Source organism: Eucalyptus grandis, chromosome 11, assembly GCF_016545825.1.
Source record: "Eucalyptus grandis isolate ANBG69807.140 chromosome 11, ASM1654582v1, whole genome shotgun sequence".
In the NCBI taxonomy this organism is placed as follows: Eukaryota; Viridiplantae; Streptophyta; class Magnoliopsida; order Myrtales; family Myrtaceae; genus Eucalyptus; species Eucalyptus grandis.
Window position 1 is genome coordinate 32,528,443 of NC_052622.1, and position 13,274 is coordinate 32,541,716.

At 41.5% G+C, this 13,274-nt stretch overlaps 1 pseudogene; it reads right to left on the reverse strand.

The window, feature by feature from the left end:
- Nucleotides 1-1,243: 1,243 nt before the first annotated feature.
- LOC104427768 lies at nt 1,244-11,906 on the reverse strand (annotated as a pseudogene).
- Between the last annotated feature and the right edge of the window lie 1,368 nt (nt 11,907-13,274).

Sequence of the window (13,274 nt, forward strand, 5' to 3'; positions counted from 1 at the left end):
AGGAAATTCTTCAAAAAAGTCATAAACCAATTGTACAGCAACTAATTCAATTATAAATCCACCCTTTGACTATTGTCTAATATAAATCCTCCAACTAATTTTGGTAAGAAATTGCTCACGTGAATGCTGGCTATCCTACATGGCATAGTCATTAGTGAAGTTAATAATTTTTCAATTTTCTATTTAGTATCCAAAAAATTTTCTCGCCTTTTTCTTTTTCCTTTTTCCCTATTTCCCTTTGCCAGTCTACACAGCCTCAACGATGGCCAACCAAAGTCATTGAGCACAAGCAAGGTCCATGATGCCCTTGTCTAGATTTATTGAGGGTCCTTGCTAAGGCAAGCAACTAAGAGAAAAAATTTAGAAATAGAAAATCATTCATATCGGTATAGGCTGTGCTTTGTAAGAATGGTTGGTATTAACTAGATCGTCGTATCAACGATTTTTGATTGAAATGACTAAATTAATAAATTATCAAAAGTTTTAGTACTTTTTAGACAAGCACATTTTGGACAAAATTCCTGATGTAGACTGATTAATCCCTACATACTTTCTAGATGATTAATCATTCCCACGCCCTTCGCTTTCATCTACTTATTCGCCTTTTCTTTCGTAGAAAGCCCTACTTTTGTTTAAAATTTGAACACTAGTCTGAGCGTTAATTCAAATGCCATTTATCGATGGATTTCTTTTCAGCTAGTAGCAGAAGTTCAGCTCCGCTCTTCGTGCGGCCACATAGTCTATGTCCAATTTTTGTTCAAGAAACAATTTAATTCGAAGTATTTCCCCAATTCCATTTTCTAATTTTATGTTTGTTTTATAAAATATCCCGTTTACCGGAAGTGATCCCAACTAAAGAATGCATTTGTTTCACCAAAAATAAATGACTCGAAATATATTTTCCCTAAAAATAATTGATCATTTTTTTAATGAAAATGATCCAAGCGATCATTTTTAAGAAAGTAATTTCTAAGTGATTCGTTTTTCACAAAACACTTGGAGTCTATGGTGAAGGCAAAATAAGAAGAAGAAAGAGGAAGTGGCACTGGTCTTCACGTTGTATTTACATCCAGGAAAACCGCAAATATCACGACGACATTCTCTCTCTATTAATTTAACCACCACGCTGATGAACAAAGCACGATCCCACCGACTACAATTCGAGTTCAAGCCCTCTAAAACGAGAAACGATCGTTAATTGTCTTCTAGGCCAAGTCGTTGACATATGTAGTACAGTGGCCGATCATTCCAATGGAGTGCAAGCAGGCTCTGGAGGGTCAACGAGGAATATGTCAAGGAGCTGGTCGACGGTGGTGTACTCGATTTCTGGATACAAGCTCGAAGCTTCGAGGTCGTCCTCGCCTAGGTCGAAGCTCATCATATCTCCCTTCACGAATACGGAGTGCATGATGGACACCCATACGTTTTGTGGGCTTGGCAGGGCTACGAGTGTCGCAAAAAAAAGTTATTTTCCACGACGTGTGATCGTAGACAAGAAACTCGATCGATGTCGTAGTTGAAACCGTAATATAGATGCAATAAGTCCCGACTTACTCTGGGAGAGCTTGATCACCTTCATCCTCTTGCACCAGTTTTTTCTCAAAACCCTGACCCGTTTTCTTTTCCCACGATGAGATCAGCTCGTTCTGAGAGACTACGTTCCCCGGTGGACGGTAAATCACAACACGATTGCGCTTCCTTGGGTCGATTGCCGCATTGATCGTGTATTTGGCGATGTCTTACTCGTAATTAAGCACAGCTGACAATACAGTAGCATAGATTCAGTGAGCCATCAATACTGACGAGCTATCACTAGCTGCTTAGTATTTAGAATCTTGAATAGATATCGTCCCATAGACAACGAGGTCAGGTCGAGGGTCGTGTGTGTGAAGCAGAAGATTGGTGAAGTATGAGGCACAGCAGTTGGCGCAGACGAAGGTATAGGGAACGGCCGATGCTTCGATGAGCCTCCTCATTTTCTTCTTCTTGTCCAGGCATGCCTGGAATGGCGGGAGGGCGGTGGTCCTGTCCACGTCGCACCCAAACTCGGATGGTACGAACCTCTAGAACCGCAGAAAACGGAAGAAGTTCTTGTTAGTATGTGTTTATATTTGGCAAGAAAAGAGTATTTCCCTGAGGCACGGAATAGTTTCTATTTCCCGGAAAAGAAGGCTGTTTACCTTTATGTTGCCGGCGGCGATTATGGCATCTGATGGTTTTAATTGGTGATGGGCTTAAGGCCCGTCCGCCCATGATGGGCCCAAAAGGCCCGGCCCACGGGAATAGGGCCCGTGGATAGGGGTGAGCGGTTCCAGGTTCCAGTTCGGTTCCATTTGGAACCTGGAACCTACCCTCGGGTACAGGTTCCTCAATTTTGGGAACCTGGAACCTACCCGTTAGAACCGAGAATCTAGAACCTATCCTGTCACAGGTTCCAGGGTCGGTTCCAGGTTCCAACAGGTTCCTTTTTTTCTTTTTCTTTTTGTTATTTTTAGATTTGAACTATAATGTACGCGCATGCGCATACTCTACGGTCAATTCCCAATAACCTAATTAAGACCCAGCAAATGACAAAAAAGCAGCGGATGGCAACTCCCACTAGCATAATTAAGAACCAGCAACTGACAAGAAAGCAATATCCCATCTTGATAGTTGATCGTGTTAAGTTTTAACTACTGAAACAGATAGCAAAAGTCTTTCTCACTAGATACTCTCAGAGATCTTCCCGTGTTTCCTAGCAACAGCACTTAAAAGACATGAACTGAAAAGTTCAAAGAAGGGACGTTCAACTCTGTAAGTAGCAAAGTGACAATAAGACCTTCTATATCTTGATGAGTGATGTCAATACTCGACTGGTGTTTCAGTATGTTCTCTGTCTCATTAACAATTGATGCAGAGAAATGGTAACACGAACAACATGGAGACCAGATTATCTTAAGCAATCGATATCCCTTCTAGTGAAATAAAAGAGTCAAAGCTCTACTATTTGCTGCACTAACTCTTAATTCGTTGTCCACAGCAGGAAATGCTAATTCACCTGTACTGCACATTCTTTAGACTTAGAACTGAGACGAAGAGCAACGTAAATACACCATTGCATAATATCGATGGCACTACCGACACCCATAAGCCAACCATCAAAGAAAACAACACACTTCAAACAACCCAGAAAGCCATTCTCAATCACGTAATAGAAAAACTGTAACGCAAGGGATTCACTGACGTTTTAATGGTCCATGTGCCGGAGGAGCTTGATCTCACGGAGGGCCCTCTTCGTGTCGATCTTGTTATCGAAAGCATTAGCAATCTTCTTTATGGTCACATGCTCGTTCGTCTCCGAATTCAAAGCCGAGCTGAAACCCAAAAAAAGAAGCACAACCCAACCAAAAACAAATAAAAAAGAAAACTTTACGCATCGCTTCTAATAAGGAGTTAAAACAGAGCAAGTCCAAGAATCACCGAGTCAATCACTCACTCCCTACGCTAGTATTACCCCGAGATCGTACAAATGAAATTCAAAGCATTTGATGGTAGTACCCCCAAATCGTACCCTTGGAGAGAAGGTCCAGAAATCCAATTTCACCAGGCAAGCGGCGTCCGGCGCTGAGTAGTGAGCAGGGACGTCGGTTGCTGGTCTTCGGGGCAATGGCGTCAGGCGTCGCAACTGTTGGCGTCGGGTCGTCAGAGTAGAGGCAGAGACAACAGCGGCGGCGTCGTGGGTCAGAATTGGAGACCTAGTGACCAAAGGCGGTGGGTCACGAGCAAAGACAGCAGAATCGGTGTCGTCGGGGCTTCTGCTCATCGGGGCTTCTGGCGCGAGCAGAGGCGGTGGGTCGCGAGCGGAGACGAGCTCGGCTCAGATCTGCCTGCGTCGAGTAGTCGGCGACGGGCGTTGAGGCAGAGCACGGCAGCTACGGGTGTCGAGCGGCGAGGGTTCACGCGAGTGACGTCGGCGACTGGCATCCAACGGAGTCCGGCGGCAGTGGCCTTGAGGGCGAGCGGCGTCGGTGGCAAGACTCGCGGCGTCCGGCGAGACTCGAAAACTGAAAGTGAAAGGGTTGGGAGTCTCGGGGGAGAGGGGTTCCTTTTGGAACCCTAACCGGTTCCAAAACCGGTTCCGCGATAGGTTCCAGAACCGGGATCGCCGGTTCCTGAAAAAATGGAACCGGAACCGTGCTCACCCCTACCCGTGGATGGGGGAAGGTATAAAAGGGAGGAGAGAGAGAGAGAGATGACAAGGTGTTGGAAATTAACGTATGTCTTCTTCTCTCCCGCGCGCTCTCTCTCTCCAAAAGGAACAGTAAGCACAAGGCCACTATTTTCTCCCCTTTCACGGCGAATTGGCGTCATCGGATCGAACGGGACCAAGTTTCTCTTCCTCTATTAGCGTCGGTGTCTAATCTGTGGCTAACAAGATACGCTCGAATCCGTGGTGTGCTTTAACGATCGGTGATACGTGTTATTCCCGGGCTTCGTCTTCCGCATTGATTTAGGGGTTCGATTTAATGTCGAATCCGCTTTTCGGGGATCCGTTATTTCCAACATTGGTATCAGAGCCCTAGTTCATGTTTTCCCGACCTGTTTGATGCTTTTTTGATTGATTTTTCGCGAAAATTTTCGGCCGTACGGATCGGGGCGAGAAATCCCGACACCTGAGCGCTGTTCGGCCATTTTTCTGAGTTTTTGTAAGTCAAAATCGAATTCTAAAGACATTGGATGAAAGAGGTCGTCGAGGCGAGTCCGGCGACATATCGTGCGCCGCCGGGCGACGCCGCACGCGCCCACACGCGCGAACAGAAGGCGCTGCGCGTGGGCGCAACGCGCCCGGAAGCGCTGGCTCGCCCAGTGCGTGTGCCACACACGCCGGTGGCGAACCGGCACGTGGGCGCCGGCGGCCGGCGAACCGGCATGCGCCGGTCGGGCGGACCGGCGCGTGCCGACGTCGCATGACGTCACCCAACGGTCGGTAACCACTGGGTGACGTCATCGATGACGTCAGCAATGACGCCAGTTGGCCAGGCGGTCACCAGCCGACGACCCGACCGGCGACCCGAACCGCGGACGCCGGCACGCACGCGGCTCGTCTTGGATGACGTCGCGTGACGTCGGCCAGCCGCGCATGCGCGCGGCACGTGCTTGTCCGTTCGCCCGAACCGGCCGACCGGTCCGACAACTTAACCGTTGACCCGTTGACCGACCGTTGACCGACGACCGTTGTTCGTTGACCGTTGACTTTGACCGTTGACCCGGAAAAAATAATAATAATAATAAAAATTGTTTTTTTTTCAGTTATGTCTGTGTGGGTTAGAGGTAATCCATTTATTATTCTGCATTTGTTGCATGAATCATGGAAAATTATGTATTTTCCATTTTGTTTATTGTGGATTAAAAGTGATCCATTTTAGTTCTACATTTGTTGCAGGAACTATGATGCGTTATGCACGGATACCTGCAATCCCGAGAACGGACGAAGGAAGAGCTAGACCGAAAAGGCTGATGAAAGAGTTAGGCGATTATCGGTGGCTTGATGGTAATTTAGTATCACACATGGTCAAGGTCAATCAGATGATACAGGAAATCATCTGGAATGGTTATCTTATGCCAGACTTTGAGAAGGTGCCGGCTTTGATAAACACTCTTCCACCTGAATGGCAAGCAGTGTTAGATCGGCTATGAGAGGTCAACGTGGTCCCAGATTATAGGAGGCTAGTGGAAGCTTTTGTGAGAGAGCATTATAAGATTGAGTTGGCTAAAACTTCAACCCTTAGATTAAGCGCCACATAGCGCAGAGCGAATGCGCCTTGGTGACGACATGAGAGCTCTCCAAAAGTTTTTCCATGGTTGGCAAATGTGCCTTCAGTTTTCTCAGATACTTTGACTGATAGATTAGAATGGACTTTCCCTATTTATTTCTTAGATTAGTTTGAGATGTTTTTGAGTGTTGAATATCTCTTTCTATGTTGATATTTCTTTTTGGATATATTACTTAGTGTAATGGATTGTTGTATTATGTGAAAGCATAGTTATTCTATTGGATATTAAATTATCTGTTACTTTATGTTATTGCTGATTGTTGTGGGTAGTTAGTTGTGGGTAGTTCATAGAAGTTTTTGTAACTTCACAGAATTTATTTTGCATAAGACAATTATATTAATAATAGTTTTAAGTTAGGATTTTTGGAGAATGATTGGAAACATAGTGACATTTTGATTCTGAAACCTTACATAAAATTATTCATTGATATGATGGGTCTGTGCAAAGTGGATGCATAAATGATAGGCATTAATTATCCGTGCATATATGTCTAATGTGTTCAGATTGATGGATTCCGCAACTAAAAACGTAATTGCTAATGTGAACGGCAACAATTGTGAAATATTGAATATGAAGATTCAATATGTGTTGGAAAAGCAAGAAGCACTAGAAGCTCTTAACCATGTTATGGAAGATCTTGAGGATGCTGTGCGCCACCTTGAGCTGGTAGAGGACCGCTTAACTGCATGTGAGCTGAAAATAGATATTTGCAATGCTGGTTCTAGCTCAGAAAGGGCTTTGAGCTCTAAGCGCAAGCGTATTGATTCGTTCAATATGTGGGAATGCAAAGGATCAAGTCCTTATTGCAAGAAATCAAGAGTTAATCAACACAAGAGAGGAAAACGTCCTCGAGTGAAGAAAATGTCAAGGGTGAGGTGTTACAATTGTGACAAGAAGGGTCACTATGCTCACGATTGTTGTGAGCCAAAGAAAGTATACACCCTTGTACATTTGAGAACTTTGTTTTTGTGTCAAGTTCTGCTTTATAGACTGAATCCAATCCTTTGTGGCCTGTAGATTCAGGAGCAACAGACGATGTAGCGAAGGATATAGGATCCTTCGTGGAATTCCGACGAATACCAACTGGAACTAAGTGGATCTATGTGGGAAACAACTCCAGAGCTAAAGTTAAAGGGATTGGCACCTGCCAACTAAACATGTGTGGTGGACGCACCTTGTTCCTACATGATATTTTAAATGCTCTGGAGATTCGTCGAAATTTAAGTGTCTGTTTTGATGTTGTTTAAGCTTGGTTTATATGTGAACTTCCATAATATCGATGTAGATTTGTATTTGGATACAAACTACTATAGATGTGGTCACTTTCTGGATGGTTTTATTGTACTGAATGTTGACTGTGGTGATGTCAATATGTTATTCCCTTGTTTCACGTCTTTTACTTCATACGATAATGATGTGAATGTTTGGCATGCTAGACTTGGTCATATTGGCTAACAACGTATGAATAGACTAGCCAAAGAGGGCTTGTTGGGCAACATTGAAAAAGTCGATTTGCCCATATGTAAGCATTGCCTAGTAGGGAAAACAACAAGGAAACCATTTGGAAAAGATAAAAGAGCTTACGTTCCTCTGCATTTAATCCATTTTGACGTTTGTGGTTCAATGAATGTGAGAGGAAGGCATGGGACTGTTTACTTCATCACTTTTAATAGATGATTATACTCGATTCGGATGTGTCTATTTGATTTCTCATAAATCTGAAGCATAAGTTGTTTCAAAAGGTTTATGAACTTAGAAGAAAATCAATTAGACAAGAAAATAAAAGTATTGAGATCTGATCGAGGTCGAGAATATTTATCTGATGAGTTCAGAAAATAATGTGATGAAAATGAATATAAATACAGTTGTCTATTCCATATACTCCTCAACAAAATGGTGTTGCAGAGAGAAGAAATAGAACCTTACTAGAAATGGTTAGGTCCATGATGGCGCATGCTAACTTACATATCACTTTTTGAAGTGATGCGTTGTTAACTGCTGCCTATATACTTAACCGGGTGCCTTCCAAATCAGTTAGTTCCACTCCATATGAGTTATGAACAGGTAGAAAACCAGACTTAAATTTTCTTAAGCCATGAGGTTGTGCTGCCTATACTCATGAGTCCTCTCACAAGTTTGGGAAATTGAGTCCTAAAGGAAAGAAGAGTATTTTAATGAGATACTCCGAACACTCGAAAGGGTATGTGTTCGTAGGTGAGCAGGAAAGTGGGAGTATAACTGAATTTGAATCACGGGATGTCACATTCTTAGTGGATGAATTTCCTAAGAAGGGCGAAATAGGGGAAGATTACCCCATTTGAAACCCTGGATCAAGATAATGATATTAGTGGAGTTCGTCCAAGTGGGAGTAATATGAGAAGTGATGAATTGAATTCATCTCATTCTCAATTACAACCACATGATGAGATGATATCGTCATTATCTAATCCGAGTGGGAGCATAATGGGGAATGATGTGCTAAGTGTACAATCTCCCATACGGCGAACAAGTAGCCAGAGTATTCCCCGTTGAAATTTTTGACATTGAAGGAGAAACTTTTATGGTTGCTCCACAAGATAAGGATGAGCCGAGAAATATTAATGAGGCTCTGAATTGCCCTAGTAAGGAAAAATGGATTAATGCAATGGAAGAGGAAATTGAGTCAATGAAATCAAACCAAGTCTGGGAACTAGTTGATCTTCCAAAAGGACACAAAGCTATTGGGAACGAGTGGGTTCTCAAAATAAAGCGAAAAGCTGATGGCTCGATAGAAAGGCATAAGGCTCGCCTTGTGGCAAAGGGGTATAATCAACAGGAAGGAATAGATTATGAAGATACATTTTCTCCCGTAATGAGATTTACCTTGATTCGCATAATTCTGGCAATAGTGTTTTAGTATGGATCTTGAGTTACATCAAATGGATGTAAAGACTGTTTTAGAGGAAGGAATATATATGGAACAACCTGCTGGTTTCATAGTGAAAGGCCAAGAAGAATAGGTATGTCGACTTTGGGGGTCGATATATGGCCTTAAGCAGTCGTCAAGACAATGGTATATACGATTTCATAATGCCATAATGGCATATGATTTTACAATGATAGATGAAGATCATTGTATATATATCAAAAGATCCATAAATCTATTTGTGATCATATCATTATATGTTGATGATATACTAATTGCCGGAAGTAATATGGAGCTTGTCAATACTATCAAAAGTTGGTTGTCTTCCAATTTTGAATTGAAGGATATGGGATTGTAAACCCATAGACACTCCTATTGCAAAAGGTGAAGGATTGAGCCATAGACTATGTCCAATGACTCCACAAGAGAAGGAACAAATGAAACATGTTCCTTATACTAGTGCTGTTGGGAGCTTGATGTACGCTATGATGTGTACAAGACCTAACATATGTTATGCAGTTGGAATGGTGAGTAGATACCAATCCAATCCAGGTCAAGCACATTGGAAGGCCGTTAAATAAATACTAAGGAATCTAAAGGGGACTGCTGATTATACGTTGAGTTATTATGGAAAGGATCTGCAACTCAAAGGCTATTATGATGCTGATTGGAGAGGAGATTTAAATGAAATGAAATCTACCTCTGGGTTTGTTCTCTTACCAAATAATGGCACCATATGTTGGAGCAGTAAGAAACAAAAGTGTATAGCCTTGTCCACGATGGAAATTGAGTTCGTGGCATTATCAGCAGCAGTATAAGAAGATGTTTGGCTTAAGAGATTATTGGATCATTTAGGTGTTATTGGAAGTGCTGCAGATTTGTTATTGGTTAACTGTGATAGCCAAGCAACGAAAGCGTACACCAAAGATCCAAAATATCATGGCAAGACCAAACACATAGATACCAAGTATACTTTTGTCAAGGATATGATTGCACGAAAAGATGTGAACTTACAGTACATACTACACATAGAATGGTAGCAGATCCTATGACAAAGCCAATACCTAGAGATGTGTTTTGTGGCCATATGAAATCTCTAGGATTGCGTAGAGGCTGATGTACTGAATATTGTAATTTCCCTAAGTGTTCACATTTGATGAATTTGTGTTTTTTCATCATTAATGCCTATGAATCTTTGTTTGATCTTTATGCATCTTAATGCTCAGTGTATTATTTTAAGTTGAGAAAGTATGTCGAACAGATATAAGATTAGCCCACTTACATGGGTAATCGCCTCTATTTACTTTACTGTGTGATAAATAGAGATGAGACTGTTTTTAAGCTTATTATCTAGGTGATAATAGAGAGCTCAAGCTTAATATACGTATGTCGCCTTAACTGGGTGTTAAGATGAGGACATAATACTTACTATGTCCGAAAGTAAAATACCCCACATATTTTACTTTAATCTGTCTATGATGCCGGATGTGAGTTCGATGAATTTTGTAAAAAGTAGATACGTGAACTCAAGTTAGACATTGGGTATGTCTGAACTATCATCTGTACGGTATTGAAAGGTGTAGACATACGCTCCATGGGAAATGAGTTAATACCGTAATACGTATTTCATACTACGTATGCATGAGACGACCAATAAGAGTGGCAAAAAGTTTGATCTCAACTTTTTATGATGTGTGAGACTCTTGAGGAAAAGAGTTCCTCAATTTTTTAGTCCCCTCATGACTCTTACTTATTCTCAAGATTTATATTTAGTGTTTGTTATCTTAGGATATTGTCAATGGTCATGAGTTGATTCGATCTAATGGGGCATTTCTAGAAAAGTAAGCTAAACTGAAATTGAGAGTTTGAAGGGAAGAGGAAGATCGAATTTGGAGAATCACATTGTAGTTTTTGTATTCATCGGTTAACCAATTATGACTGTCTTTGTGATAATCATAATTGTGAATACAATATATATATATATCATTGTTTAAAAGAGATTAAGAGATATATAAATGTGATCGATCGATCTAGAGTACTGCATACTAAATCTACTCGGAGTGTGACGCCCATTATGAGCTGCTATATATTCCTAACAGATGTATAGCAACGAGCTCTCAAAGTATGCTGGTCGCACGGATTATTCACCGGTATGAATGTTGGAGAGAGGTAAAGAGAATCCTGTTCAGCCCACCATGTGCGAGTGGGAGATGATGGTTTTAATTGGTGATGGGCTTAAGGCCCGTCCGCCCATGCTGGGCCCAAAAGGCCCGGCCCACGGGAATAGGGCCCGTGGATGGGGGAAGGTATAAAAGGGAGGAGAGAGAGAGAGATGACAAGGTGTTGGAAATTAACGTACGTCTTCTTCTCTCCCACGCGCTCTCTCTCTCCAAAAGGAACAGTAAGCACAAGGCCACTGTTTTCTCCCCTTTCACGGCGAATTGGCGTCATCGGATCGAACAGGACCAAGTTTCTCTTCCTCTATCGGCGTCAGTGTCTAATCTGTGGCTAACAAGGTACGCTCGAATCCATGGTGTGCTTTACGATCGGTGATACGTGTTATTCCCGAGCTTCGTTTTCCGCATTGATTTAGGGGTTCGATTTAGTGTTGAATCCGCTTTTCGGGGATCTATTATTTCCAACAACATCGATTATTTTGACTTGATCAAGAGAAAGAGGATTCGGGAGCACCGAGATCACAATATCGACCTGTTTGAGCACGGATACCATCTTCTCATGCTCCTCTAGTTCCCCCTGCTTTCATGCATTTCCATGCTTTACGTTACAAATCCGAAGTTGTTGTGTTAAGTTCGTGGTTGTTCAAAGAATAATTGTATGGTGACTTCTTCTTTTATTGGCAAATCTGCTAGCCTCGATTCATGTATCGAAAAAAATCCCGTAGATGGTTGATACGCATGATTACTTTCGATTGGTCATGAGTAGAGAGAAGATAGATGATAAGTTATAACACTTGTGCAGTATTTTGAGAGAGAGAGAGACCTCGATAAGAGTAACACCGAGAGATCGAAATTCGTCGCGAAGGTGCACATTGGAAGGAGGCGTATGAGGGGTGGCCGGCCGAGTGAAGACGAAGGTGGGGTGGCCGGACGACATGCTTTCCAAGGTAACCGGTGCCTCCGGAAACAAGGATCTTGCTCTTGTTGGAACTACTGATCGGGATCGACATATCTCTCGGTTGATAATTGATTAGGACCAATGCGTATCTACCACTCTCTACGTTCCTCTAACACTGGTTATATATAGGATCACATGCCCGATTGTTCTATCTTGTACTCCACCACATGTCTTCGAGTCGAGAATCTCGTATACGACTAGGACTACCCCGAACTCAATGCGATTAGGTTTTCAATTTCAGCTGACGCAATTTTTCTTTGGGTTCAGTTTTTTTGTTTGGCGGAGACTCCATTCATCAATACACTCCATTGACGAGATAGCAAACCTATTTTTCTTCAAAAAGTTGAGAAAGTGAACGTTAATCTTGGTTTATTATGAAACAAAGTTCTTTTACTAATGTACTTCGTTCACAAGATAACAGTGTGCTGCACGGATTTTTCTGATAAATTTATGTTAGTGATAAGCTAGACGCTTGGAATTTTCTTTTCATACTAGTTTATATATTTATGACATATTCATTTCCAATTTTATCTCGATTGAGATACATGTGTGAGTGGTGTTAAAAAGTTTCATGTCAAAAAATTGATATGAAGAGGAGTAATTACTAATGTTAATTTGCTATAACTGAACAACTTAAGTTTTTGAACGAACGTGAATCCAATGAGATATAGTTATAGACTAGAAGTTGGACTTCTTCTTAATGATCTCCTCAGGTGAATACATTGTGCTTCTGCTACAGGGCCTGGTGGAGATTTAAATTGAAGGGAGATTGTTGAGATGCAAAGGATTAAAAAATAGTTGGCCCACAACTTATCAACTTGAATTTTCAAGTAAATGTCGGGCTCAAACTTAGACTCTTTCTTGGTGAAATGAATGTACCAAACTTCTACCCTGTGCTTTTAACAAATTCCTGTATCATACATTGTATCTGTGGCAATGGTCTTTCAATTTCTAAGTCTTGGACAATACAATTTCTTTAATCAATTTTATTATGAAATCTTATCTGCATACTGACAAAATAGATATAGTAGAAGTATTCCTAAGCAAGAGATGAATCGATCACTTTAAGTATATCAAAAAAACCCAGTTAATACAAATGATTAATAAATTGTAATGTGGAGCAAACGTTATATTATATTGGATATAGATATGCAGATGTTGATTGACAATATCAACATCATGATAAATAATTAAAACCTTCACGAAAAAAAAAAATAGAGTTAAATCCAATTCTTCCTTTCATCTTTTGTGATATTTTTTCTAGGTTCTTGGAAAAATGGAGACTGCGTAAAGTTGTAGGCTTCACTTTTGCTGGCTAAGATTATCCAGCTTTTCTTTCGGTGTCTTACAACAGTTTGGGACCAGACTTTGGTGTACCCACTTCCAGTAACCGGTTGTGAGACAAAATCATTGATCAAGG